Source organism: Corythoichthys intestinalis, chromosome 16 (assembly GCF_030265065.1).
Source record: "Corythoichthys intestinalis isolate RoL2023-P3 chromosome 16, ASM3026506v1, whole genome shotgun sequence".
In the NCBI taxonomy this organism is placed as follows: Eukaryota; Metazoa; Chordata; class Actinopteri; order Syngnathiformes; family Syngnathidae; genus Corythoichthys; species Corythoichthys intestinalis.
Genome location: NC_080410.1, coordinates 39,389,906 through 39,416,193, shown reverse-complemented (window position 1 = coordinate 39,416,193; position 26,288 = coordinate 39,389,906). Strand labels below are relative to the sequence as shown.

The window sequence follows — 26,288 nt, the reverse complement described above, 5'->3', positions numbered from 1 at the left end:
TGTATACCATTTGCAGCCACCAATGACAGTCATGGTTGCCCAACTTCCCATCATGCATTTGGGCGGAGCAGGAGACATTCTTTTTCTTAATACGCCTAATTGAACACAACGCAAGACATAATGTATACCATTTGCAGCCACCACTGGCAGTCATGGTTGCCCAACTTCCCATCATGCATTTGGGCGGAGCAGGACACATTTGTTTTCTTAATACGCCTAATTGAACACAACACAGAAAATACTGTATGACATTTCAGGCCACCACTGACAGTCAGGGTTGCCCAACTTCCCATCATGCATTTGGGCGGAGCAGGAGACGTCCTTTTTCTTAACACACCTAATTCAACACAACGCAGCACATACTGTATACCATTTGCAGCCACCACTGACAGTCATGGTTGCACAACTTCCCATCACGCATTTGGGCGGAACAGTAAAGTCGCTACAGTATCATTTAGTGAAAGCACAACAAAAATAATATTCCTATTTCTCAAAAAATTATAAAATTACTCTAACTTGTACTCAAATTTATCTTTTAAGAACTACAAGCCTTTCTGTCCGTGGATCCCTTTAACAGAAAGAATGTTGATAATGTTAATGCCATCTTGTGGAGTTATTGTTATAATAAACAAATACAGTACTTATGTAGAGTATATGGAATGTTTATGTCCGTCTTGTGTCTTATCTTTCCATTCCAACAATAATTTACAGAAAAATAAGGCATATTTTAGAGATGGTTTGAATTGCGATTAATTACGATTATTTTTAAGCTGTGATTAACTGGATTAAATTTTTTAATCGTTTGACAGCCCTAGATTTTACATGATGTTATGTCTAAACCTAAACGTCAGACAGAAGAATCGGCAGCCGACGCCGATCTGATTAGACGGCTCCTCGGTCGGTGCCACTTGTCAATCACGCTTGCTGTTAATCAAATTAATGACATGGTTCACATGCACTGGCCAACCGCACGGCTGAGTTTGTGATACGCTGATTTCCAGCAGTGTAATCGCGATAATAAACATGTACAAGCACTGCCGGCGAAAGGGACATTTTGTCATTAACTCGAGCACAAGGGTTACATGGACCTTGGCGGTGGTCCGCGCTCTCCTTGTGCCCATCTGGTGTTAAATTAGTTTTTGCTGCGCTTAGTTATGTGCTCAAATGGTAATGGGCTGTCAATCAAAGGTGCCCACGCAAGGCTTAGTTCACATGTCTGCGTACTGATGCTAATTTGAATATAAATAGCTGTCCACATAAAAATATAGACATTCATTTGGAGAGGCGGGATAATATTCTAAGCCAGTACTAGTACTGTATACCTGAATTTTTTTTTCAAATAGTCAAACCTTGTGGTGCCAGCTAGTTTCAGGACCTGATTAACTTGCTGTTATTAATAGAACCATGAATTATGCTATTTACAAGAAAATCCTGAAGGACAACAAATATAGAGGTTTTGATTTTAGCTAGTTTAAGTCCAGACTGAATTTCTGTTGTATAATTCTAGTAAAGACATTAATGCTCAAAAATCCTATCGTGTTGCTGAATGAGAACATGAAAGTTATAGAAACCGCTAGCTTTGAGTTATTGCTACTAACCCGTTATGAGAAAACATTTTCTTTCCTTAAAGGAGAAGTTCAGAATTTTTGACCTAAAGCTTAATCTTCGAGTTAGCGGGGGTTTAATTAGTCGGTGGAGTTGATTTCAAAAAATTCCGTGCAGTTTGTTAGTTATGTGTTAGTTTCAGGGAACCGGAGTGGCTAAGGTAGCGCGAGCCAATGGGGCCTGCTTAGCATACCAATAAAAAACAAAATATGCACACATGAGAATCACCGATGACCAATGCAATAGAGCTGTCCCGACTAGTCGACATAGTCGACGTCATCGATGACGTAAATCCGTCGACGAGCACAACATCCCGCCGACGGTTAATGAAGGGTTAAAAAAATATATGCGTGGAAAGTTCAGAATGTCGGACGCTCTGTATGCAAGCGGGGAAAGCGGCACAAAGCCAAAAAAAAGCGCACCCGAGTGTCCAAAACATTGACTTATTTCAAAGAAACAAAGGTGGGTACACTCTTCTGTCCTGTCTCTTCAATGCCGAGCTAGGCTGCACGTCGGCCGTGAATAAACATCTCAAGCGCCGTTACCCAGTTTGTAAGTCCATCTAACTAACTAACGACATGTTTTATTGAAGTTGCTAAGCCTGTCACGATATGCAATGAGTCCATTTATCGCACGGCAAATAAAGATGAGGGCGGTAATTTTCAAGGCTGCCTTTTATCGCTTACATTAGTGCGTGCGTGCTGATGGCATATGAGACTCCAGTTCCTTTCTCTTATCAACACGCTGTAGAATTAGAGTTCAGACATACAAAATAAGAAAACACATCTATATTAAACACTGTAACGTTAGCACTGCTACACTGAGGTGAATGGGGGGAAAAAGGCAACCTACCGGTACTTTAGCCTGCTATAAAACATTGGCGGTCGTCTCGTGAAAGCAAACTTGCGGGTAAAAGGTGACACTGCAAACATGAAAAATCGCTGGTTAACAGCATTTGCAAACGAAAAAATGACAAAAAATGTATTACTGACGCTACATGCAATGACAAAAAGTGCTTTTTTTGCGGAGTGTAAAGCTGAAGTTAGCGGTTTAGCGAACGTACTTCCGGTGAACATTTCAAAATAAAAGCATGTCATGTTCGTCATATATGAATAGCGATTTCTGGAGTTAATCCCACATACTTCCGAATTCAGATTCTACACTAAGAATACCTTTAAAATGACACCCTTTATGAAAAATCTGATTGGCAATGAATAATTATTATAAAATTATTATATATAGTACTACACTATAATATTAATGCCAGGTGTTTTTTCAAGAATTGTTTTGAATCATGTTGGAAAGGCAAAGTCAGTGTTCTGAATCTGTTTACATTCCATTTTTTTGCACTAGTTAATTCTATCAGCATTTGAACTCAATTGTTTATTTGTGATTTATTATTGTTATTTATGTGTTTATTTGTACTTTAATAAATAATTTAAGTGTTCCAACATGTTTTTGTGAATTGATAAGCGTCAACAAAAATTTCATTGCGAAAAGCGGCATGGAAAATGAATGAATGAATGAATAAATTAGTAAAAAAAAAAAATAAAATAAATGTTTTTTCAAATTATTAGATAAGTCGACTAATCGTTTGGGACAGGCCTACAATGCAATCAACAGTGTTGGCTATGTCTTCAGGATGAAGTTATTAAAATTTAGCATTGCATGTCAATAATTGTAGTATGAACAGCAACATTTGTAATCCAGCAGCTCTGCAGGGAACAGGCAGAGTGATATCGCATCATTTTTTTTTTTTTACAGCTGTTTTTAAAAAAAATTAAAAACATTTTTACTATGTGGGAACGAAGGGGACTCCTTGGCAGACTGAACACGAGTGGAAGAAGCATTCCTCTCTATTGTGTTCACATGTTGCATCTAAAAATATATATATGCAAAATGCCTGCTCTGTTGAAAGTGCAATCTTGGCAAGCCTTTATTTTACATCACCCCAAATTTATTCTGCAACGCATTAAATGTTCCTAATTAGATTACTTGATTATTCGAACTAACTAGTTGATAGATTAATCAACTGCTAAAATAATTGATAGCTGCAGCCCTAGTTAGATCTGTTAATATCGTTTATTATTGGCATGCTAAGCAGGCACCATAGACTCGCGCTAGCTTAGCCACTCCGGAGCCCTGAAACTATAACAAATAACTAAACAAACAAAACAAATAACTGACAAACTGCACAGAATTTGTTGAAATTAACTCCATCGACTAATTAAACCCCTGCCAACTCCAAGATTAAGCCTAATGTCAAAAATTCTGAACTTCCCCTTTAATATATAAAAATAACAATTTTACATCTCCATTTTATTTACTTGGGTTATCTATCTGCCCTAAGACTGCAAGGGAATTCAGCTTCCCCCAAAATGTCAAAAATATAAATGAGCAAATGTATACTGTTGTGTTTACATGTCATTAACTAAATATAACTTATAACTAACTTTTGTTCAGAATTGGCTTGTTATTACTGGTTACAATGCGGTTTGCTTTTTACTCATTCACACAGCTTCACAGTCTTTTAAACAGTATGGACGCTGTGCATTTCCAGAGTTGAGATTGCATTGTTCCACTACAGCGAACCGAGACAAGTCATTGGCTAAAGGCTTTGCGTCTCTGGGGGTCTGTGGGTACCTCATGATATGTTACGATTTTCGATTTAAGGCTCACTAAAATGATTATTCCACAATATGGCGACATAACGATTATCGGTATATGGGTCAGGAAATCATTCTACATTATACAAGTAATAAACAGAAAAACAAGCTCTTTTCATCCTTCTGCTGTGAATTGAATTGAGTTTATCACTTGTCGACGTCCGAATTCATTTTAGATGGGAGAGTCGCTGCCATCCCTCCCACTGTAAAGAAATGCTTTAATTGTGCAATTTCTCTAGATATAAATGTAAAACAGACTAGATTCTTGGTTAAAAGCAAAAAAATAAATATATAAATAAATAAATAAATAAATAAATACATAAATAAAACGGGTCGTTACTGTTCATTTTACGTAAATATTTCAAACCATAGTTACCGTATTATGTAATCCAACATGGCGGTCGTCACAAAACAAAGAGCTTTTTAAATTGAAAATTCTTGTACTGTAAATAAATGCTTAAATTGCGGAATTTCTCAAATATGAACGCACAACAGTCTACATTCTTGGTTAAAAGCAAAAAACGGGCCGGTATCATTAATTTTGCGTAAATATTTTAAGACAATGTTATGGTCTTGTGTAATCCTACATGGCGGCCGTCACGAATCAAAGAATTTTTTGAGTTGAAAATTCTTGTAAATAAATGCATAAATCGTGCAATTTCTATAGATATGAACCTGAAAAGTCTAGATTTAACAAAAAAACGGGCAGTTATCATTTTACGTAAATGTTTCAAGCCAGGGTTTCAGCATTATGTAATCCAAAATGGCGGCCGTCATCGAAACAAAGAGCTTTTTAAGTTGAAAATTCTTGTAAATAAATGCGTAAATCGCGCAATTTCTCTAGATATGAACGTAGATTCTTGGTTAAAAGCCAAACAAAAAACAAAAAAAAACGGGCAGTTACCGTTTATTATACGTAACTATTTCAAGCAAAAGTTACGGTATTGTGTAATCCAATAATGCGGCCATCATGAAACAAGGAGCTTTTTAGGTTGAAAATTCTTGTAAATAAATGCTTAAATTGCTGAATTTCTATATCTATTGATTTTTTTTCGCAACGTTTCAAAGTGCATGCATGGGGTTATTTAATATAATAATTTCCTTGATTCCTCGACCAAATCACTCGTGAGACACTCCTGCCTGCTAGTATGCAGTAAAACCTTCATCCTGTTTCCACCTAAACTCAGCATTATAACGCAGCGTGTTTATCACAGTGAAAGCCAACTCAACGTTTTGCCCCCTACGGGAAGGTGTGGTGCAATGTCTGTGGGAGCTGTCTTGATGGTAGAGTCCATGTTTTACAATTACTAGATTTGTTTAAGATTTGTCATCTTAAACATTAAACTAAAATAAAGTAAAAACAAAATTTGCGATGGTTTCCATTCACCCCATCTATGTACTTTGAACATCTAACAAATCGTAGCTTTGGAAATAGTCATGTTATTGTATACAGAGAGAGGTCATTTCAGACTTTAGTGCAGTGCACAGTGCAACACATGCTCTGAGGGAAGAAGTCCACACTGCTGGACGGCTAAGTTCACTCTGATGTCTACAATAATAATGATCCGAGCCCAAGTAGCATCGGGATGAGATGTGAAGGGAGCAGGATGACACCATCCAGGCTCTTTGAAACTTAAACCGACGGGACGTCGTTCCATTTGCATAATCTTAGCATCTCAACATGGTGAATTTCTCATAACTCCAAAGTCGAGCCCAGGGGAGAAGGAAGCTTCCATTTCTGATGAAAGTGCGCAAGTAGCTTGTTGAACCTGCAAACAACAAGCCAGAAGGCATACACAAAGGGTTGTGCGCACACACCAACACGGGCATGTTTATGGGCAACTTTGAAATTGCCTTTCTAAAAATAGACGTAATACTCGAGTTTACGCTCCACACACAACGGCATCGACACTACTGGAGACGGCGTGAGCAGTGGCGGGGCATGGAGATGCTGGCGTTCATCAAGTATTAAAGTCGCCCCGGCGTGCTTTCTAGAGCACACTTAATGACGGAAATGGAACCTGGCCAAAATGATAGACAATTGCCAACATCAGAACACTTACGCACAATATACTGTATCAACCAATTTTGTGATTTTTTTTTTTTTTTTGCGCAGATGTTTGTTTACGTGTGATTTGTCCCATAATTTTGCATGTCCTTCAGTAAAACACAAAATTCATGATTTATTTAACTCTGTAAATGGTAAGAAATGATTTTGTACAGTGGTTCCAGAAGTAGTTTCTTATCTTGAAAATTCTTTAAGTAGAGACGCGTTTTCTATGTAAATGCCGTTCCAAGACCCCCCAAATTCAGACGAAAATCTTTTATAATGCATAAAAATGCATCAAAACATGTAACAAATATATGTTACAATTAGATTATTGCACAATAAACAAAAAAATCAGAGTTGTGCATAATGTAGAAAACCAAGAATAGAGTAAGGAATAAAAGTTAATACATTCATGTAAAGTTGTTGAAACACGAGGGGCAAATGAAGAGGACGCAGGGATACACATATACAAGTACAGTGTTGGTCCATTTTAGCCAATTGGATGCCAGGAATGCTTGGCAATAGCTAATGGCAGAGCAGCTATAAGTACTGTATGTTATGTTCAGTTACCTCTGGGAGCTGCGAGTACCAGCTATACTGTATTTTTGCCTTTCGTATCCTGAAATTTCTTTCTTTCAGAAGTGTATTAACCTGAAAATTCTGTATGTAGGGACGTTCTTAAGTAGAGGTATCACTGTAATTGAAAAACCTCATAGGACAAATCAGTGTGTATGCTCAGCCTTCAACGCGTACAGTTGCAATTATGATTAACAATCTCCTTGAATGTATTACAATTGAGCTCCTAATCCCCAATTGTAAAAACATAATTATCTGCTGTGTCTACCGAGCTCTTGATTCAAATGTCTAGTATATGGAAAAGATGCTGTATAAAACGAATAATAAGCATGTTTTCGTTGTGGAGACATTAATCTTGGGATAAAATATGTACAGCATGCTGTTTGATTTTATACATACATGTCTGATGAAACTGTTACAGTGACCTTTGTGTGCGCCAATTGTTGCCACTAGTCATACCGGCTGTGATAACACATAATCACTTTTGCCACACACATAGCCACAACAAAATGTTCCACAGCAAACAGATGCAAAAATGTCAGGGACATGACTAAGCCATAACCTTGTACGCCCTTAAATTAATTGAGCTGCTTGCTGATTGCATTATTGTACAGTTTTGATGTATGTTCCATGCCTGAATGTGCGTCTTTAGTTGAATGGGGCACGGGAAACTGATGAGCATATGCTTCATCTCGTCCGCCTTTGTCTTCTTCTTCGGTTCCTTCGGGCAAATCATATCACATTTTGTAATTGTCAATGATTGTCAATGATACCGATGATGATGACAATAAATTCCATTCCACACAACAGCTTTCTTTGGGGACAAATAGGTCTGGAAATTCAGCTGAATAAATAAGCTTTTTGATTTTTTTCATAATCTTAACAGTAAACATTTTTTTTGTTTTGTTTTGTTTTTTTTACAAATGATTTATTACTTATTTAGTCTAATAAGAAAAAGTTAAAGAGAGTCATGTAGGCCACAACAGTAATATTTGGTACACAAGTGAGGCTTTTATGATGCAAAATGTGTGTTTTTTATTTTTCTTATTAATCGTTATTCTATTTTGTAATGTCATCTTTAAAAATATATTTTTTTTATGAATGACTCAATAAATATTATGAATAAAATGTTTTAAAAAAAGTGAAAATAATAATAATAATCACATGAACACACCGGAAAAGAAAACTCTCAAACTACGGTATTCATTTTTATTTATTTATTTATGATTTATTTATTTTTATAGTATTTAATTATGTATTTATTCTTGCTTGCCATTAACAACATTAGATATCGAATTCATTTAAACTGGGAGGACTGGCTCTGACTGCTCATCTTTCAATGCCATTGATGGTGGTAGACGTGATATCCATTTAGCATTTTTGTTATTTAAGACATTTAACCCTTTAAAGAGCAAGTGACTACTTTTGGTCACTGAAAAAAAAATTAAATATTCGCAATTAATTATGATATCGATTTTTTAAATATCTTCCTAATTATTGTGTTGTTTCATATTACTTTCATACGAGTAAATATCATACGTACGCGGAGATTAAGGGGGATTGACCCCCCCGCCCCCCCGCTGGCCGAAAATGTCATTGCATGTAATTGACTTTTCTATATACATATGAATTTAAAATTAAGACTTTGCCGGTAAAATGTCTATAAAAGTTGCAAAGAGAGGCAGCAAAAGTGAATGAAATGAACAATTTAAAATTTTTTTTTTTTTTTTTAAACCTATCCAACACATCATGTGACTAGCACCTTAGAGACAGCCATTTGCTTTGCTTAGCTCAAACCACCTGAGGACAGATTCTGGCTGGAATATTCAGTCAAAGAGGATGCGGCGTCAACTTCCCCACTAGGTAAAAAAGAAATACGTGTGCGCTCACACATGCACGCACACACACACACACACACACAACTGGGATGCAAGTATGTACGAGCATGGGCTAAGCTACTATCTGAGCATATATCTTGTAAGTTGATTTTATTGTTGATACTGCGTTTTGGGGTAATCAACATGCCCCGCCACAAAAGTCAAACTCCGCCCATGGTGAATATAATTAGCTAACGATAACACCACTATGTTTATGGTTAGCATATGTGTGTAACAATGTATTTGTTAGATTTTGTGTTGGTTTTCTCCTAGTGTGACTTGTCCCTGTGATTGCCAATTGATATCCCCTGTTATACCTGCTCCAAGTGTATCCTCTAAACTGCATCCTCCTGTGCTCACCTGTTCCTCGTTGTGTCGTTACCCCTTGTCTGTGTGTGTATATGAGCTCCCAGTTTCTTTTCACTCCTTGTTGCGTCATTTTCAATTTGCATGTCCACGTTCATGACAGCGTTTTCCCAGTTCCTCGTGTTCCTCGTCCTGCTTCTAAAGTAAGTTGATTTGTGAGCCTGACTTTTGTTTGTTAAGACTTTTTGGATTCCTCGGTCATTTTGTTGATACTAAAACATTATTGCACTATTTCACTATTGCACTATTTCAATTTCTTTCCAAGAGCAGTGTTAAACTCAGCTAGCTGAAAAGAACATAACAAGCTTAACATATTGGAGACCCTGACAGTTGGAGCATCTCAAAGCACCAACACTTTCTTTTCATCTCCGATTACGTAAGCATTTTTATTTTGCCGGCGGAATATCTACAGTCTCATCTTTATATCTTTTTCCTTTCTGGCGGCAGTAAGAATAGCAGCGGAAGTACCCAAAGTGTCCCGGCACACATGCCGGCGACAAAGCCGTTCACGTCTATCTTCCTGCTCTCCTCGATTATGCTTAAAGAACATCTTGCGCCGTCCTTTATTCTCGCTACGCGTCCGCCGCCTTGACTGACGCGGCTGGTAATTTGTTATTATCTGTAAGAAGTAGGGTAGAAGGCAAAGGATGACAAGTGGAACTCGGCCGTACTTTATTGCTCTTAGCAGGTTTTTCTTCGGGGCAGTCAGGCGGGAGCGGCTAAAGGAGGGCATTGTGAGCTTTGGAGGATGGGGGATGGCTTGGGGAATTGTGTGAGGAACACCACTTCGAAACATGGAGTCTCTTTTCAAGAAATGAAAAGAATCTTGCTACATTAAGCTCTTTTAATTCGCTTGTGTATCTTTTATATCAACAATACTTTAGTTCATTTCCCCCTCAGTTTACGACGGTCCCGGCATTGCAATTTGCGCAGAAGCACGACAATGCTCAAATACTGAAGTACCGTATTTTTCAGACTTTAAGTCACAGTTCATTTCATAGTTTGGCTGGGGGGGCGACTTATACTCAGGCGTGACTTATGTGTGAAATTATTGAAGGGAAAAGGTACCGTTCTCGCACACTCCATATAATTGTTTGCATTAGTATAACACATTCATTTAACTATAGTTAAGGCCGACTCCACTCAGTGGCCTTGAACACAGTAAAGTGAATCACCTTATCGGCGCTCATGAGGGGGAAAAGGAAAAATGGTACCGTTTCTCGTAGGCACCGTCTAACTGTTTGCATTACTCGAACACACGTAATATAATCAATCAGGGAATAGTATCATTTCTCATATTCACTGTAGGACTGCACTACTCTAACACACCTAATGTAAAATAAATAGCACACCATAGTTTAAAGAAACAGAACAGATACACAACGCCATCTTATCACAGAAGCCCAAACGTGTGCGCCACGAGCAAGATTGACGCACCAACTCTGGCAATCCGTCCTCCCGACAAACGAACAAGGACAAAGACCAGCGCGCTTTGTACTAAAACAAGTAGTGCCAGCCCGGATAACAAAGTTGATAGCAGGCGCTTGTGATGTCAAGACCAGCGTCGGTCGCTGTGGCAACCACATCCCATCCACGCACGAACCTAAACAGCCTGAAAATGGCCAGAGAGGGATCATACCAAAGCAACGCCTGGACATACCTTCGGCCGGCCCACGGACTTAAAAAACACTGGACACTGAGATAAGACAGATTTGCTGCCCGGAAACATTTTCTATGTAGCCTTGCTTTGGATCCAGAATGGTCCCTCCGTCGTCTGTTTTTGCCTTGTTTTTAACCATTGTCGACGAATAAATTGTCAACCTGTTTTCGGTGAGTCTTCTTCAAACTTTTGAAACATGGAGTCAAAACAAAGGGTTAAAGTAAGAAGAGAACGCGCGAAGTTCTGCCTTCCCGGTTGGAGCGCGCAGAGGCAGCATCAGCAGAGCGGCACTTTGTTCAGCTGTCGCTGTTTCCGTGTGGCTTGTCTGGGGAGGCGAATTTCAACATTATTAAAACATTATGATATCATTTCACATGTTATTTTTGGTGTTTTGGAGTGACACTGATGATTTATTAAACTTGTTAGCATGTTCTTTATGCTATAGTTATCTGAATACTAGTAACTCTTAATAGCTATGGCCACGTTTGCGTTCTGCCTTCGGTAATGTGTGTTCAATTGTATTATTGACTTTTTATATGGAAATGCATGCTTTTAGTTTGTGGCACTTTCACGCCCAAGAGGGGGCGCACTCGCACTTGTTTACGTGATGAAGAGCGCTCACACGCCAGAACAAGACGGACAGCTACGCAGCGTCTGAGCGAATGGGCAAGAGAGAGAAACACGGCTGCGAACCTACGTTCATTGTTTATGCTTGTAAAATATCTCTACAGAGGCAACGCCTGTGTGTATCATCTTTTCTGTTGTTGTTGTGTGTTTTCCACCTGCGATCGGACACTTAGAGCCAGTTGTGTGGTTGTTTGAACGTTGTGCTAATGCTAGCTACCGCATGCTAACCGTTTGTGTCATTGCTGTAATAGCAGTTAATCATCATTTATTTACGTTGATGCGAAGCTGTTTGGTATCGAGGAAGAAAATGATTTGTATTGTTTCTATTTTTAGTTTCACTCTTCAAATGATGGTGTCACAACGACGGCCAAAATAAAGTCAGCAAATTATACGGACGTCCAGCATCATCATTTGGGAGTTTAGCTCGCTGTATAGCCAGGACCGGGCCGTAGCGTACTGGTGAGGACAGTTTATTCGCATTTTGTTGTTCATGCATCATGTAACATTAACATACTGTACACTTATTCAGCATGTTGTTCTCTATTGTATTTTTATATTAAATTGCCTTTTAAGATGACATATCTATTCTATGTATTAAATTTTATCAAGTAAATTTCCCCCATAAATGCGACTTATACTCCGGTGTGATATGTTTTTTTTCCTCTTGGTTGGGCATTTTATGGCTGGTGCGACTTATACTCCGGTGCGACTTATAGTCCGAAAAATACGGTAACGACTGTTTTTTTTAATACAATAGTAGAGAAACATTTCCATTGTCATTGTACAGAGAACAACGAGATTTAAAGCTTCGCCATAACGTGTGCCACATAAAACGAAAGCGTTATAGCCGTGTACACAGGTTGTACACAGATTGGGACTAAAGTGAATAAATGATTCGCTGCAAGTGATGTAGTGGTAATATAACAGTGCGTATATGACAATTTACAGTACTCAGACTAGGAGGCATATGGCTGACTTGATAAAAGAGAGCAAATGACAGTTTGTGCATAGATATTGATGTAACAGTGCTAAAATGCAAACATGTAAATGCAAATGTTGAGTATGCAGTACCAAGATTGAGACACATGTCTGAGAACATATTAGTGAGATGAATGTAACAATGTTATGGCATTAGCAGTGCAATGACAGTGGCATTTCAACAGAAACTTGAGTTGAGTATGGTGAAAGGGTTATATACGTATGTTGAAATATCTCCTAATAAGACGTCTTCTTGTAATAAAATGTCATTTTTAATGATGGCGATCCCATCAAATCTTATGTCAAGTTAATGAAACGTCTTGAAAAAGTTATGAAATAAGTTTTTGTACTTTATTCCAATGGTTATTATCTCGGGGTCAACACAGGACAATTTGTCCATACTGTAGATATTGATGTAACCGTGCAAAAATGCTACAATGTACAAAGGTATGAAAAAGCATCTGAATCTTTTGGAATTTCTCACATTTCTGCATAAAATCACAATCAAATGGGATCTGGTGTTTGTCAAAATCACACAGATGAAAAGTGTCTGCTTTAACTAAAACCACCCAAACATTTATAGGTTTTCAATTTTAATGAGGATAGCATGCAAACAATGACGGAAGGATGAAAAATAAGTAAGTGAACCCTCTGCCTAAGGAGACTTAAAGAGAGTTTCAACTCCCTCCGCAGATTTTCTATGGGGTTGAGACCTGGAGACTGGCTAGGCCACTGCAGGACCTTGAAATAATTCTTACAAAGCCACTCCTTTGTTGCCCTGGCTGTGTGTTTGGGATCATTCTCATGCTGAAAGACCCAGCCACGTCTCATCTTCAATGCCCTTGCTGATGGAAGGAGATTTTGACTCAAAATCTCTTGATACATGGCCCCATTCATTCTTTCCTTTACACAGATCAGTCGTCCTGGCCCCTTGGCAGAAAAAAAAGCCCCAAAGCATGATGTTTCCACCCCCATGCTTCACAGTGGGTATAGTGCAATTCAGTATTCTTTTTCCTCTAAACAAGACAACCTGTGTTTCTACCAAAAAGTTATATTTTGGTTTCATCTGACATTAACACATTCTCCCAGTCCTCTTCTGGATCATCCAAATGCTCTCTAGTGAACCGCAGACTGGCCTGGACGTGTACTTTCTTTAGCAGGGGGACACATCTGGCAGTGCAGGATTTGAGTCCCTGGTGGCGCATTGTGTTACTGATAGTAGCCTTTGTTACTGTGGTCCCACTTCTCTGTAGGTCATTCACTAGGTCCCCCCTTGTGGTTCTGGGATTTTTGCTCACCGTTCTTGTTATGATTTTGACGCCACGGGGTGAGGAGGGAGTTGAAAGTCCGTGTTGCCTAATGACAGCCCCAAAACATCACTGCTCTAGAGGAAATTTGCATGGAGGAATGAGCGAAAATACCAGCAACAGTGTGTGAAAAGCTTGTGAGGAGTTACAGAAAACGTTTGGTCTCCGTTATTGCCAACAATGGGTACATAACAAAGTATTGAGATGAACTTTTGGTATAGACCAAATGCTTATTTTCCACCATGATTTGCAAATACATTCTTTAAAATTCAAACAATGTGATTTTCTGGGGGGGTTCCACATTCTGTCTCTCATGGCTGAGGTTTACCCATGTTGACAATTACAGGCCTCTCTAATATTTTCAAGTGGGAGAACATGCACGATTAGTCGTTGACTAAATACTTATTTGCCCCACTATATGTACAAATTTGGGATAGAGACACAGTGGTAAAGATATTGTGTGGTGTACTTCACATGATGACGTATAATGGACTTGAACTGATCCACTGCCAATTGTGCTCATAAATATCAACCAGGTTGATCACATGCGCTCAAATTCAATCCGATGTGCGCATGCCACTTAAGTGCGAGATATCGTAAGATTTGAGCGAGATTTAACATTAATTGTCCACAAATATCAAATTAAATGACAGTGGAGATTGATAGCTCAACAATAAAAACCTAGAAATAATTTGCCATCCAATGACACTGCAAATACAGATGTAATAGAAGCTGTCAAGCATGGTGCAGCCGCTTTGAAAAGATTCAATTAAGAGCCAACGCGCGCCATCCTTCATTCCCAACGAGCGCTGTCATCAGCACCATCGGCGGACTTGAATGCATACTGTGATACTGACTTTTCAGAGCATTCCGTGGCCCGTCGTGTTTAATGGGCGTCATTATGCAAGATTATATTCAATGCACAGTTTGAATACAATCAGATGCCCTCGAAACTTTTGTTTAAGGACAACAACCGAGAGTTTGAATTAAATCACCCGAAGAGGTTTATGGCAAACTTTCCCTTCAATTCTTTTTTCGAGTTATGAACTTGGCTATTCAGTTAAAGCCATTTTAAAGGAAATTCTCGACGTATTATCTGTACTTTAGGCACATTCATTGTTGCTCCAGCCTTCACCGTGTACAGACGCATTCTCTGAGCTCCTGAAGCACTCGACACTCGACTCCCAGTATGGCTCCAAAGAATTTGAAACCTGGAGACTTGGATGAAATAAAATCCTACATACAGAAGTTGGAGGTCTCCTTGACTGGCTTGATTCAAAACCAGAATCAAGAAATCGTCAGAGAGCTCCAGTTAATTCGCGTTGAAAACGAGAAACTCAAGCAGGCGGTCGAGGAGAGAGATGTTCGCATCAAGAGGCTGGAAATTTTGGCTGACGATCTCGACCAGTGCCGACGCGCAAATGAGCTCATCATTTCTGGATTACAACTGGCGCCTAGCCCAGGGGACACAGTGGCGCAACTGGCAATTGCTAAGCTGAAAGAGTATGGAATAAACATGGAACCGCTGGACATCCGCTGGACGGTGCTCATGAAGCTGGCAGACCACAAGACCAAGACTACCCTGCTTAACCAGCGCCGCCACCTGAAAGGGTCAAAGATTTTTTTGAATGACAACTTGACTCGCCGAAATGCCAAAATTGCAAGAAAAGCATGTCAACTCAAGAAAGCTGGGAAAATAGCCAACACCTGGGTCTCGGATTGCAGGATCCTTGTCAAGACGCAAGATATGAAGATTAAAGCTATTACGAGTCTTGACCAGCTGACCTCACTTGAAAATTAATGATGACATCAACGGCAGGAGTCTCTACAAGAATCTTGAACACACTAAGGATTATCTACTAAAGATAACAAAGTCTCTGACTTTCACTGAGTATATGGAAAAGATACTGTATAAAACGAATAATAAGCAATGTTTTTCGTTGTGGAGACATTAATCTTGGGATAAAATATGTACAACATGTTGTTTGATTTTCCTCATACATTCATGTCTGATTAAACTGTTACAGTGATCTTTGTGTGCGCCAATTGTTGCCACCATGTACACCTTAGCAATGTATCCTTTTAAGAGACTTATAAGAAAAGCATTTTGAGTCGCTACTCACACCAGCTGTGATAACACATAATCACTTTTGCCACACACATAGCCACAACAAAATGTTCCCACAGCAAACAGATGCAAAAATGTCAGGGACATGACAAAGCCATAACCTTGTACGCCCTGAAATTAATCGAGCTGCTTGACTGGACGCTGAGTTAATAAACCCAGATTGTTGATTGTGTTATTGTACAGTTTTGTAACCATCTGATGTATGTACCATGTCTGAATGTGCGTCTTTAGTTGGGACGGGAAACTGATAAGCATATGCTTCCTCCCGTCCGCCTTTGTCTTCTTCTTCAGTTCCTTCGGGCAAATTATATCACATTTTGTAATTGCCAATGATTGTCAACGATACTGATGATGATGACAATAAAATTTCATTTCAATTTCAATTCTTACAAGTTGTTTGTTGTCAAATTTACTGCAATAACACGTGCTGTGTTGCTTTGAGTATTATTAATTGGCTTTGTAGCCTGGGTGCACAGTCTGACAGCACTCATTCCAATTGGTCTTGAGTAGCTTAGTAGTTAGCTCGCTTGACTGCTGTGGTGATGCCGTGGGTTTGAATCCCAATTAGATATGAGAATATAAGTGCAGTGATTTCACCAACATCAAGAAAGTAGTTGTAACAAATCTATAAAAATCAACCCCAGAATTTACAGTTACTGAAGCACTATACTGTTTTTAAAGGGAACCTCGGACTTAAAGACTTGTAGGCTCCAATAAGGCAAGGCAAGACAAGGCAAATTTGTTTATAAAGCACAATTCAACACAAGGCAATTCAAAGTGCTTTACATCACATGAAGATCATAAAAATAACATTTAAATCAATACAACGTAAAAACCAAGACAATCAAAATCAGAAATAAAATTATACATAAAAATCGCATTTAATCACAAATAGAATAAAAATAAATAAATAAAAGTAAAACAAAAACTACTACTACTAATAATAATTGAAATCAGCAATGGAGATAAGCACAAGAGGAATAGAAAGCAAGTAGATTGAAATATATAGACAGTTATGGATATGCAGTGCTAAACAAAAGCGTTTTTAGCCCTGATTTAAAAGAGCTATCAGTTTGAGCATACTTCAGACGTTCAGGTAACTTGTTCCAGAGGTAAGGAGCATAATAACTAAATGCTGCCTCACCCTGCTTGGTTCTTGTTCTTGGAACATGCAGGAGACCGGTTCCAGACGACCTTAGAGGTCTAGATGTCTCATAGGAATCTAACAAATCAAGCATGTATTTTGGTCCAAGGCCAGTTGGTGTTTTGTAGACGAGCAGTAGTATTTTATAGTCTATCCTTTGACTCACTGGAAGCCAGTGTAGCGATTTGAAAACCGGTGTAATGTGGTCCAGCTTCCTTGTATTTGTGAGGACTCTGGCTGCAGCATTCTGTACTAGCTGCAGCTTCCTGACTGATTTTTTTTATCAAGACCCGTAAATATACCGTTGCAATAGTCCAATCTGCTGAAAATGAATGCATGCATAAGTTTTTCCATGTCTTGTTGAGTCAGAAGCCCCTTAATTCTGGTTATATTTTTCAGGTGGTAATAAGCAGATTTAGTGACTTTAGATGGCTATCAAATTTTAGGTCTGAGTCAATAATTACGCCAAGGTTTCTGACTTGATTTGTAGCTGTAAGTGACATTGTACTAAGTTGCCTGCTTATCTCTGACCTTTATTTTTTTGGCCCAAAAATGATCACCTCTGTCTTCTCCACATTTAACTGGAGAAAATTCTGGCACATCCATTCATTGATTTGATGAATGCATTTACTCAGGGAGACTAAGGGACTATAATCATGTGGGGACACAGAAATGTACAGTTGTGTGTCATCTGCATAGGCGTGATAGGAGATGTCATACTGTTCCATTATCTGAGCTAAGGGAAGCATATAGATGTTAAATAAGAGTGGTCCAAGAATTGACCCTTGAGGGACTCCACACGTGAATTTGGTTCGTTCTGACTGATGGTTTCCGATTGACACAAAGAAATCCCTATCATGTAAATAGGATGTGAACCACTGAAGAATAGTGTCAGTAAGCCCTACCCACTGTTCCAATCTACTGAGTAGTATGTTGTGATCAACTGTGTTGAATGCGGCGCTGAGATCCAATAGTAAAGCAGACAGAACACAATTGTTCTCTTTTATTACAATAAGTTATTAGAAACACATAAAATATTGCCATTGATTTAAAAATCTTTAATATTAAGTACATGATTTGACCTACAGAGGTCGCCATGTTTTACGCGTGCAATGGACGCTCGGGGAGAAAGACGTAGATTGTGACTCGCTAGAAGAACACTACCGGTGTTCTGCAATTCCTTCTACGTAGCGAGACGTCAAACATATGCGCATATCGGTTAAAAGCGGCGAGTACTTACTACAGTTATCCCTCGCTACTTCGGGCTTCAAACTTCTCGCCTTTAGTGCAAAGCGGATTTTTTTTCCATTAAAAAAAAAAAATACAAATGGCACGCTCGCTCCCTCAATCCCTCTCCCTGCTATAGTTATGGTCAGTCCGTCGTCATGGAACAGTCCAATGTTGTGTGTGTGTGTGGGGGGGGGGAGATAATATAAATGCAGCATTGAAATGCCTTTCATTTTTGTTTTGTTATTTGTTTGTTTGGTATGCTGACATAATTACAGTTGTGGTCAAAAGTTTACATACACTTGTGAAGAACATAATGTCAGTTATTTCTACAACTCAGATTTTTCTCCGATAGAGTGATTGGAACAAAAAACATACATGAAATTTGGTTCTTTTATGACTTTATTATGGGTTAACAGAAAAAGTGATCAAATCTGCTAGGTCAAAAACATACATACATGGATCTGAAAAAGCGAATCATTGACTTGGACAAGTCAGGGAATTCACTTGGAGCCATTTCAAAGCAGCTGCAGGTCCCAAGAGCAACAGTGCAAACAATTGTGTGTAAGTATAAAGTGCATGGCACTGTTTTGTCACTGCCACGATCAGGAAGAAAACGCAAGCTATCAGCTGCTGCTGAGAGAAAATTGGTCAGGAGGGTGAAGATTCAACCGAGAATCACCAAAAAGCAGATCTGCCAAGAATTAGAAGCTGCTGGAACACAGGTGTCAGTGTCCACAGTCAAGCGTGTTTTTTGCATCTCCATGGACTGAGAGGCTGCCGTGCAAGAAGGAAGCCCTTGCTCCAAAAGCGGCACCTTAAGGCTCGACTGAAGTTTGCTGCTGATCACATGGACAAAGATAAGACCTTCTGGAGGAAACTTCTATGGTCAGACGAAACAAAAATCGAGCTGTTTGGCCACAATGCCCAGCAATATGTTTGGGGGAGAAAAGGTGAGGCCTTTAACCCCAAGTACACCATGCCTACCGTCAAGCACGGTGGTGGTAGTATTATGCTGAGGGGCTGTTTTGCTACCAATGGAGCTGGTGCTTTACAGAGAGTAAATGGGATAATGAAGAAGGAGGATTACCTTCAAATTCTTCAAGATAACCTAACGTCATCAGCCCGAAGATTGGGTCGTGGGCGCAGTTGGGTGTTCCAACAGGACGATGACCCGAAACGCACATCAAAAGTGGTAATGCAATGGCTAAATCAGGCTAGAATTATGGTTTTCGTATGGCCTTCCCAAAGTCCTGACTTAAACGCCATTGAGAACTTGTGGACAAGGCTGAAGAAACAAGTCCATGTCAGAAAGCCATCAAATTTAACTGAACTGCACCAATTCTGTCAGGAGGAGTGGTCAAAGATTCAACCAGAAGCTTGCCAGAAACTTGTCGATGGCTACCAGAAGCGCCTAATTAAAGTGAAAATGGCCAAGGGACATGTTACCAAATATTAGCGCTGCTGTATGTATATTTTTGACCTAGAAGATATGATCACTTTTTTCTGTTCACCCATAATAAAGTCATAAAAGAACCAAACTTCATGAATGTTTTTTGTGACAAAGAAGTATCTGTTCCAATCACTCTATCAGAGAAAAATCAGAGTTGTAGAAATAACTGGAAACTCAAGAGAGCCATGACATTATGTTCTTCACAAGTGTATGTACTTTGACCACAACTGTATATATGATAAATAGTTGGGGGTGCTGCTGGCTCCAGTGGCAGGGGTAGCTAGTTGGGGGCCTAAGGTGATCGCCTACTTCGCCTTAATAGTAGATACGCCAATGCTCTTTCTATCCATGGATCCCTTTAAATGTTTTTTTTTTTTTTTGACGGTAGCATTCTCACAACGACAGCTACCGGTATTTTTACCAAAAATATGCGAGAAAAGAACACACAAATGCCACAAAGAACATAGCTATGATTCATATACCAAACTTTTACGTGTGAGACAGACGTCCTGACCACTAGAGCACTTTGCTACTTGATTATATCCTTTTGGAGACAACGTCTTTTCTTTTTTGTCCTGTCTGAATCATATCAGTTGTACATAATTCTGACTCAGGGCTAATAAAAAAGAATAGAATGGCCGCTATTTGCTGGCTGCGATCCCGAGCGAAGTCAAAGCGGTGTTCGGTGGTTACGGTCTAAAAGGGCTCGTGCTGCGTAAAGGACAAGAGGCGTAAGCCCTCTATTGAGCTCTAATCGATGGAATCAGGGGAGAGTTAGAGGACTGGGAGGTCGGTCGAGTGGCCTTTTTAGCCCCGAGAGTTGTTTGCGGAGCTTGTCAAGATGACTGAGTGCCGTGAAAGACCTTCTATGCCCCAAAACCGGCACGGATTAAAATTTCACCGGTGTAGGAACCTCGAGGTGTGCTGTGTGAGATGAGGCAAATGAGCAGCACATTTTGCTGCATGATGATTACACACGGGGACATGATGGGATGTGAGAAATGGTCTGACGTTCAGTTGATGACGTTTAGCATATACTGGTGAAAGTGTAGAAGTGCCATGTGTGGAGCAGGAGGAGAACAGAATGACAGCTTGATTCTAAAAAAAAAAAAACGTGTAACTGACTCGTATCTCAAGGCCACACTGCTTATGAATACTGACTGAGGTTTTCTAAAAATTGACAGTTATTCGTTCATCAGTGCGGAATTGCTGCAAAACAGGAGCCTTGTGATGTGCCCCACAGAGTCTCAATATTCAGGTGAGTGCACCTTATTCTCGCAGCAATGAACCTGCTCGCTCAGTCACAGTTTGACACCCTGCTGGTTAATCCATATGAGCTAAGATTTTAGTGATGAAGTGTCGTGACGCGGCAGATGCTAAGCTTAGTTGGCCTTTTTTGTACGCTAAGTCATGTGAATGTGAATAGAAAATGACAAGCCGGGGATAGGATTTACCTCTTTAAATACTGTAAATGCATTTATTTTGATTACAGATACATACAGTTAGGTACAGTCCAATGCATAGTTTATAGGGGTGTGTCAAAATATCGAAATGGTGATACAGCGGGGCCGGATGTAGGTGGGGGGGGGGGGGCACGGCCCACCCAGACGTGAGTCGTGCCCACCCAATCAAATTGTCGGGAATATCTATTGCAGCGTCGCACTGGATATAGACCCTACTCACCTACGTCACAAAATGGGCGTGTTGCTGTTTCCGGCCGCCATATTGTACCTCTTTTTCAGACCTATTCTCATTGTTTTCAATTAGTCGAGCAAGTTATAGAGCAATTCATGGAAGCCCCGGTGTTATCTGACGCTGTAAATTCATTGGATCCGTTGCATAAAAGGCGTTACGTGGAAAAGCTTCAGTTTATCCATTCGCCAGATCCGTATTTGATGCCTAAATCGATGTTTTTCGACCTGCTGGCTTCGCCTGACATCTGATATCCTGATATTTACAACTATCTTGTCCACACAAAATCAGCCTATTCTCACGAAAGTTTGAAAAACTTTAAGAGCTTGGAGGCTTATAAATGCTACGTTGCTGGTTGGGTGAAACATGTCCTCGTACACGAAAATTCGGCAGGAATCTTGTGCTCGGAAGGTGAGTTACGAAATTTTCAATTCAAAATCTTTTGTTCTTGCTAACATCCACTGTCAAGTCTAATGTATTTCATATCATTTGTCAATGGAGCTAGGGCTTTTAATGTTTATATGGTTTAGCGATAGCACTCTCACTATATACATATATAATACGTAATAAATATGAAGTGCGATAGCACTACTCCAGATTGTCCCTAGTTGAATTTATTTTTTGGCTTTTGACCTCAATAGTGAAATTGTAAATTAATTGTATGACAACTGTCTGATTATCCCCTTATAATTATATATTTTCAGATAGTTCATTCACAACGTCTGAGTGTATGTTGTCGGCGATTAGCCTAGCAATGATCTTAATTGTGGTTGTCAGCCCAAAACCCTCTAAATATATATTAAATGCATCTTACCAGATATAAAATGACTACTACATAATCTGTGGTAGTCGTTTGGAGCCCAGTTTTCTCGTCGAATTGCAGCAGTCAATCTCGGGCTCCTCTTCGGGTCTCTCGGAATACGGTAAAAATTCAAGTCTCTCCGTCTATCTTCTCTGTTTTTGCAACCGACCGCCACACACGACTTCACCATTTTGATTATTAATGTTAACGAGCAGAAAAACACGCCATAATAGGAGGAATTTACGAAGCGCTAATGCATTAACATGACTAGTATCCGGACAACATGGCGCGGGGGCGTGGCTGTGACGTCACGTGAGTAGGGTCTATAGAGAACGCACGGAGAGTTGGTCTCACCTACTTTTTTATTGCAGGATTAACGGTTACTGTTGGCCGCAACCACGCCGAACAAGCAATCACCAAAACAAGCTGTTTTTCCAACCTCGTTTGTTATTCGCGCGCTTCCTCTCTCTCCTCTAGACACATACACGCACGCACCCTCGGCTCGCCCCGCCCCCTCCTATTCATCCAACCACACACTTGCCTGGCACGGCCAGACTGTTCTCACTGTATTTTTCAAACACTGAGAGAAAAGTCTGGGAACCAGCCCATTAACGGCTCTCAAGCAGGTACAAAACCAATCGACAAATAAGATTCGTTTATTTGCGTGACGTGTTCTTTACGAGCAACGTCACTCTTGCGCGTCGGAAGTCGTCTCCACAACAACACAGATGGTGAACAGGAGAGCCGAGAATATGTTCCAATCCACGGTAAAATCAGTTTTAAATGACCAAAAACACATCGACACGAGTCATTGACAACAGTCTGTCTCGCGCTAGCCATGTTGAATAAACTCCGCTCTCCTCGTATGTTTACTTCCGCGCGCAAGTCCCTCGTCCTGCCCTCGTCGTTTCACTAACGTAAGCGTCTGCCCGTCGCTGATTGGTCCGCTCCGCTGTCTGTTTGCTGTGGCTTGCTCCGCCCCGGAAATTGTATCCGCTGAATGGTGCCCAGACTCAATAGATGGAACAGCGGTGAGTCCGGTGTACCAGGCAAACCACACACACCCATCAGTACCAGAGGCGTTCGCTGACGGCAGGAAGCTGATAGAACAGCAATAATATTGCGGGGTCGTTACACTAAATATTCGGTCAACAAAAATTAAAAGAAAAATACCACAATATTACCATATGATTGGGTGGGCAGCCGTTTTCCACCCGACAGAACATAGAAAAGTTTTTTTTGCCAGCGATGCCGAGTAGCTGTAAAAGCTGTAGTAGTAGCAAGTAGCTCTACCGATTTCATCAATGGCGTACCGCACGCAGGCTATTTTTAGACCGTGATGTCGCATCGTAAAGCGGAAGTAAAGCCGAAGTGGGACATTATAGACCCGCCCTCGCATAGACACAACGCAATTTGTGCTACTTTTCGCCGGTAATCTTTCAAAAACGAACATGCCGATCACGCATTGCTTTTTTGGAACTTGTAGAAATGACTAGACATTACGACACATGAAGGATGTTTTCTTCATACGTTTCCGGAAACCAAAAACTCGGGAGGAAAAAATGTGAAGACCGAATCAACTTGCGCGGACTTTAACACCAGCTCGGTCAATCCATTCACATTTCATATGCAGTAAACATTATGTTGGGTTGGCATGGTCTTTCAGAGGACAAAGAGGTGAGCCATTTTTATATTTTGAACTCATTTTTTTAGCGTAACGTTGTGCCGTACTGCTTTTGTCTGACAATGAATGACCTGAAAAGAATTACAATGGTATCTGACTGCCACTGTTACCGTTTCTGTTATAACCGAATATTTTCCGTCGTTGACCGTTTTTTTAAAACGGTGACGGAAAAGTCCATCCGTCGTTATGACAGGTTGCAATTCACACCCCAGACCACAGGGGGGCAAGTGAGCATATTAATTAGCTATTGTCTCTCTTGATGCATGACGTCGTTGGCCTTACTCGGAAAAATGTCAAGGCAACTGAGTGTTTGCCTGGCACGGCCAGGCTGTTCTCCCTGTATTTTTCAAACACTGAGAGAAAAGTCTGGGACACATCCTCTAGAGTAGGTACAAAATCAATCGACAAATCAGATTTGTTTATTTGCGTGACGTGTTCTTCACGAGCAACGTCACTCTTGCGTGCCGAAAGTTGTCTCTACAACAACACGGATGGCGGGAGAGGCGACAATATGTTCCAATCCGCGGTAAATTCAGTTTTAAATGAGCTAAAACACATCAACACGAGACATTGACAACAGTCTGTCTCGCGCTAGCCATGTTGAATAAACTCCGTTCTCCTCGTATGTTTACTTCCGCGCGCAAGTCCCTCGTCCTGCCCTCGTCGCTAACGCCACGTCTGCCCGTCGCTGATTGGTGCACTCCGCTGTCTGTTTGCCTCTTGTTAAGCTTGTTCGGACAGAATATTAATTAAAAATGAACGAAAACTAAATATTATTGAATATGTCATTACTATCGTTTTTAAAATGTAAGTGACGGGTAAAAATAGATTATGACCGGATTTTTATGACACTGTCAGTCAAAGTTGTTTATATATATATATATATATATATATAAACAACTTTTGTAAGGGGGAAGTGTAGATAAATTATAGGATTAAGATGTGTTATCAATGAAAAAATTAAAAGTGTTCGTTGGCTGTCACTGAGTAGCATTTGCGATCGCTACACAAAACGAACTAAATTACCCCCAAGAACGGTAAGAGATGTAGGACAACCAGATATATAAGAAAGACAGGGCTGATGGTAAGGGATAGCTTGTTGAAACAGAAGAATGTCATTGTCAGTCGCGTCGATAAAAAAGCTAAAGCTATTCTTAGGTCGGCTCGTTTTTTTCGTCTTTTTCAGCCTTCGACACTAAAGCCATCTCTTTAACTGAACATTTAGATGTTCTTCCACATCTTTGCCAGTCAATTTGGCACCTAGCACATCATTTTCGGAGAGAATTGCTAGGTTTAGCTCTGTAAACATCTCCTTCGTACATGATTTCCATTCATTTCCTATTAGGGACAAACGGTGGCTTGTCCCTACTTTGTCCCTTGTCCCTACTTAGCAACAGTAGCTAATGTCATGAATATTAATGAGCGGAAGTGACGTGTTGCTTGCGGTAGGCCATTAGACATCGCAAAAATATACCATTATACCAATCAGACGCAAGCTTGCCGTCCTAGCTTCACGCTAGCCTGCTTAATCATGTGGTCTTTAGCACCTTAAAAAATGAAGTATTTGATATTGAGCGCTGCTCTCAACATGACTCGAAAGTGCGTATTTCAACCTCTATACCAGTTTTTATTTGGCATTGACTGACCAAGGAAAACCGGATATATACTCCTTTTAATTTCTAAATAGTAATAATGAAGGAACTCTTCACTACCAGAGGGCACTAATGCTCTTTGGACGAAGAATGCATTGTTTATGTTTTTTTTTCTCTCTCACTGGAATACAATTTTTAAAAATTTTGTATTTCTTTGGCTTAATGCGGTCATGTAATGTGTTATTGTCCAGTATCATTATAACAACGGTTCATATACCAATGTAAAAAAAAAATATATATTGAAATGGTGATATATCGTGATACTTTGTATCCCAAAAGGTTATCGATATGCTCTTGCCAAGAATCTAGATATCGTTTTAAAAAGGTGTCAATGATTTAAATAAATAAATAAATAAAATAAAAGGAACCAACAAGTTTTTATCAAAATCTTCCACCATAATACAACCCCTAGCAAAAAGTATGCAATGACCAGTCTTGGACGAGCACTCTCTCAGACATTTTATCATGTAGAACAAACCCTGATAACAAGCTTGAAAAAATAAAGAATTAGTTCAAAAGTGCAAAAGTGCTTTAGCGTTCAGAAACACTAAAAGAAATGAATAAAAAACATTGTGGCGGTCAGTAAATGTTAATTTTATAGAGCAAGTGCAGGGAAATATTCATGGAATCACTCCATTCTGAGGAAAAAAAATATGGAATCATGAGAAACAAACAAAGAAATAACAATTAAAACACATCTCTGGCCTTTAGTAGCACGACCTCTGGCTTTTATGAAAGCTTGCAGTCTCTGAGGCATGGACTTGATGAGCATTCTTCATCAAATTGGTGCCAAC

General features: G+C 39.8%; 1 protein-coding gene across 9 annotated transcripts in view; it reads right to left on the bottom strand.

The window, feature by feature from the left end:
- Positions 1-26,288, bottom strand: part of elfn1a (extracellular leucine-rich repeat and fibronectin type III domain containing 1a) — a 233,279-nt gene that overhangs the window by 82,032 nt on the left and 124,959 nt on the right. For 2 of the 9 annotated variants that reach the window (XM_057860885.1, XM_057860883.1), the window contains exon 3: positions 2,458-2,527. The exons of the other annotated variants lie outside the window; for them this stretch is intronic. The gene's annotated coding sequence lies outside the window, so the exon portion shown is untranslated. The remainder of the gene's footprint in view (positions 1-2,457; positions 2,528-26,288) is intronic. 9 annotated transcript variants of the gene reach the window in all.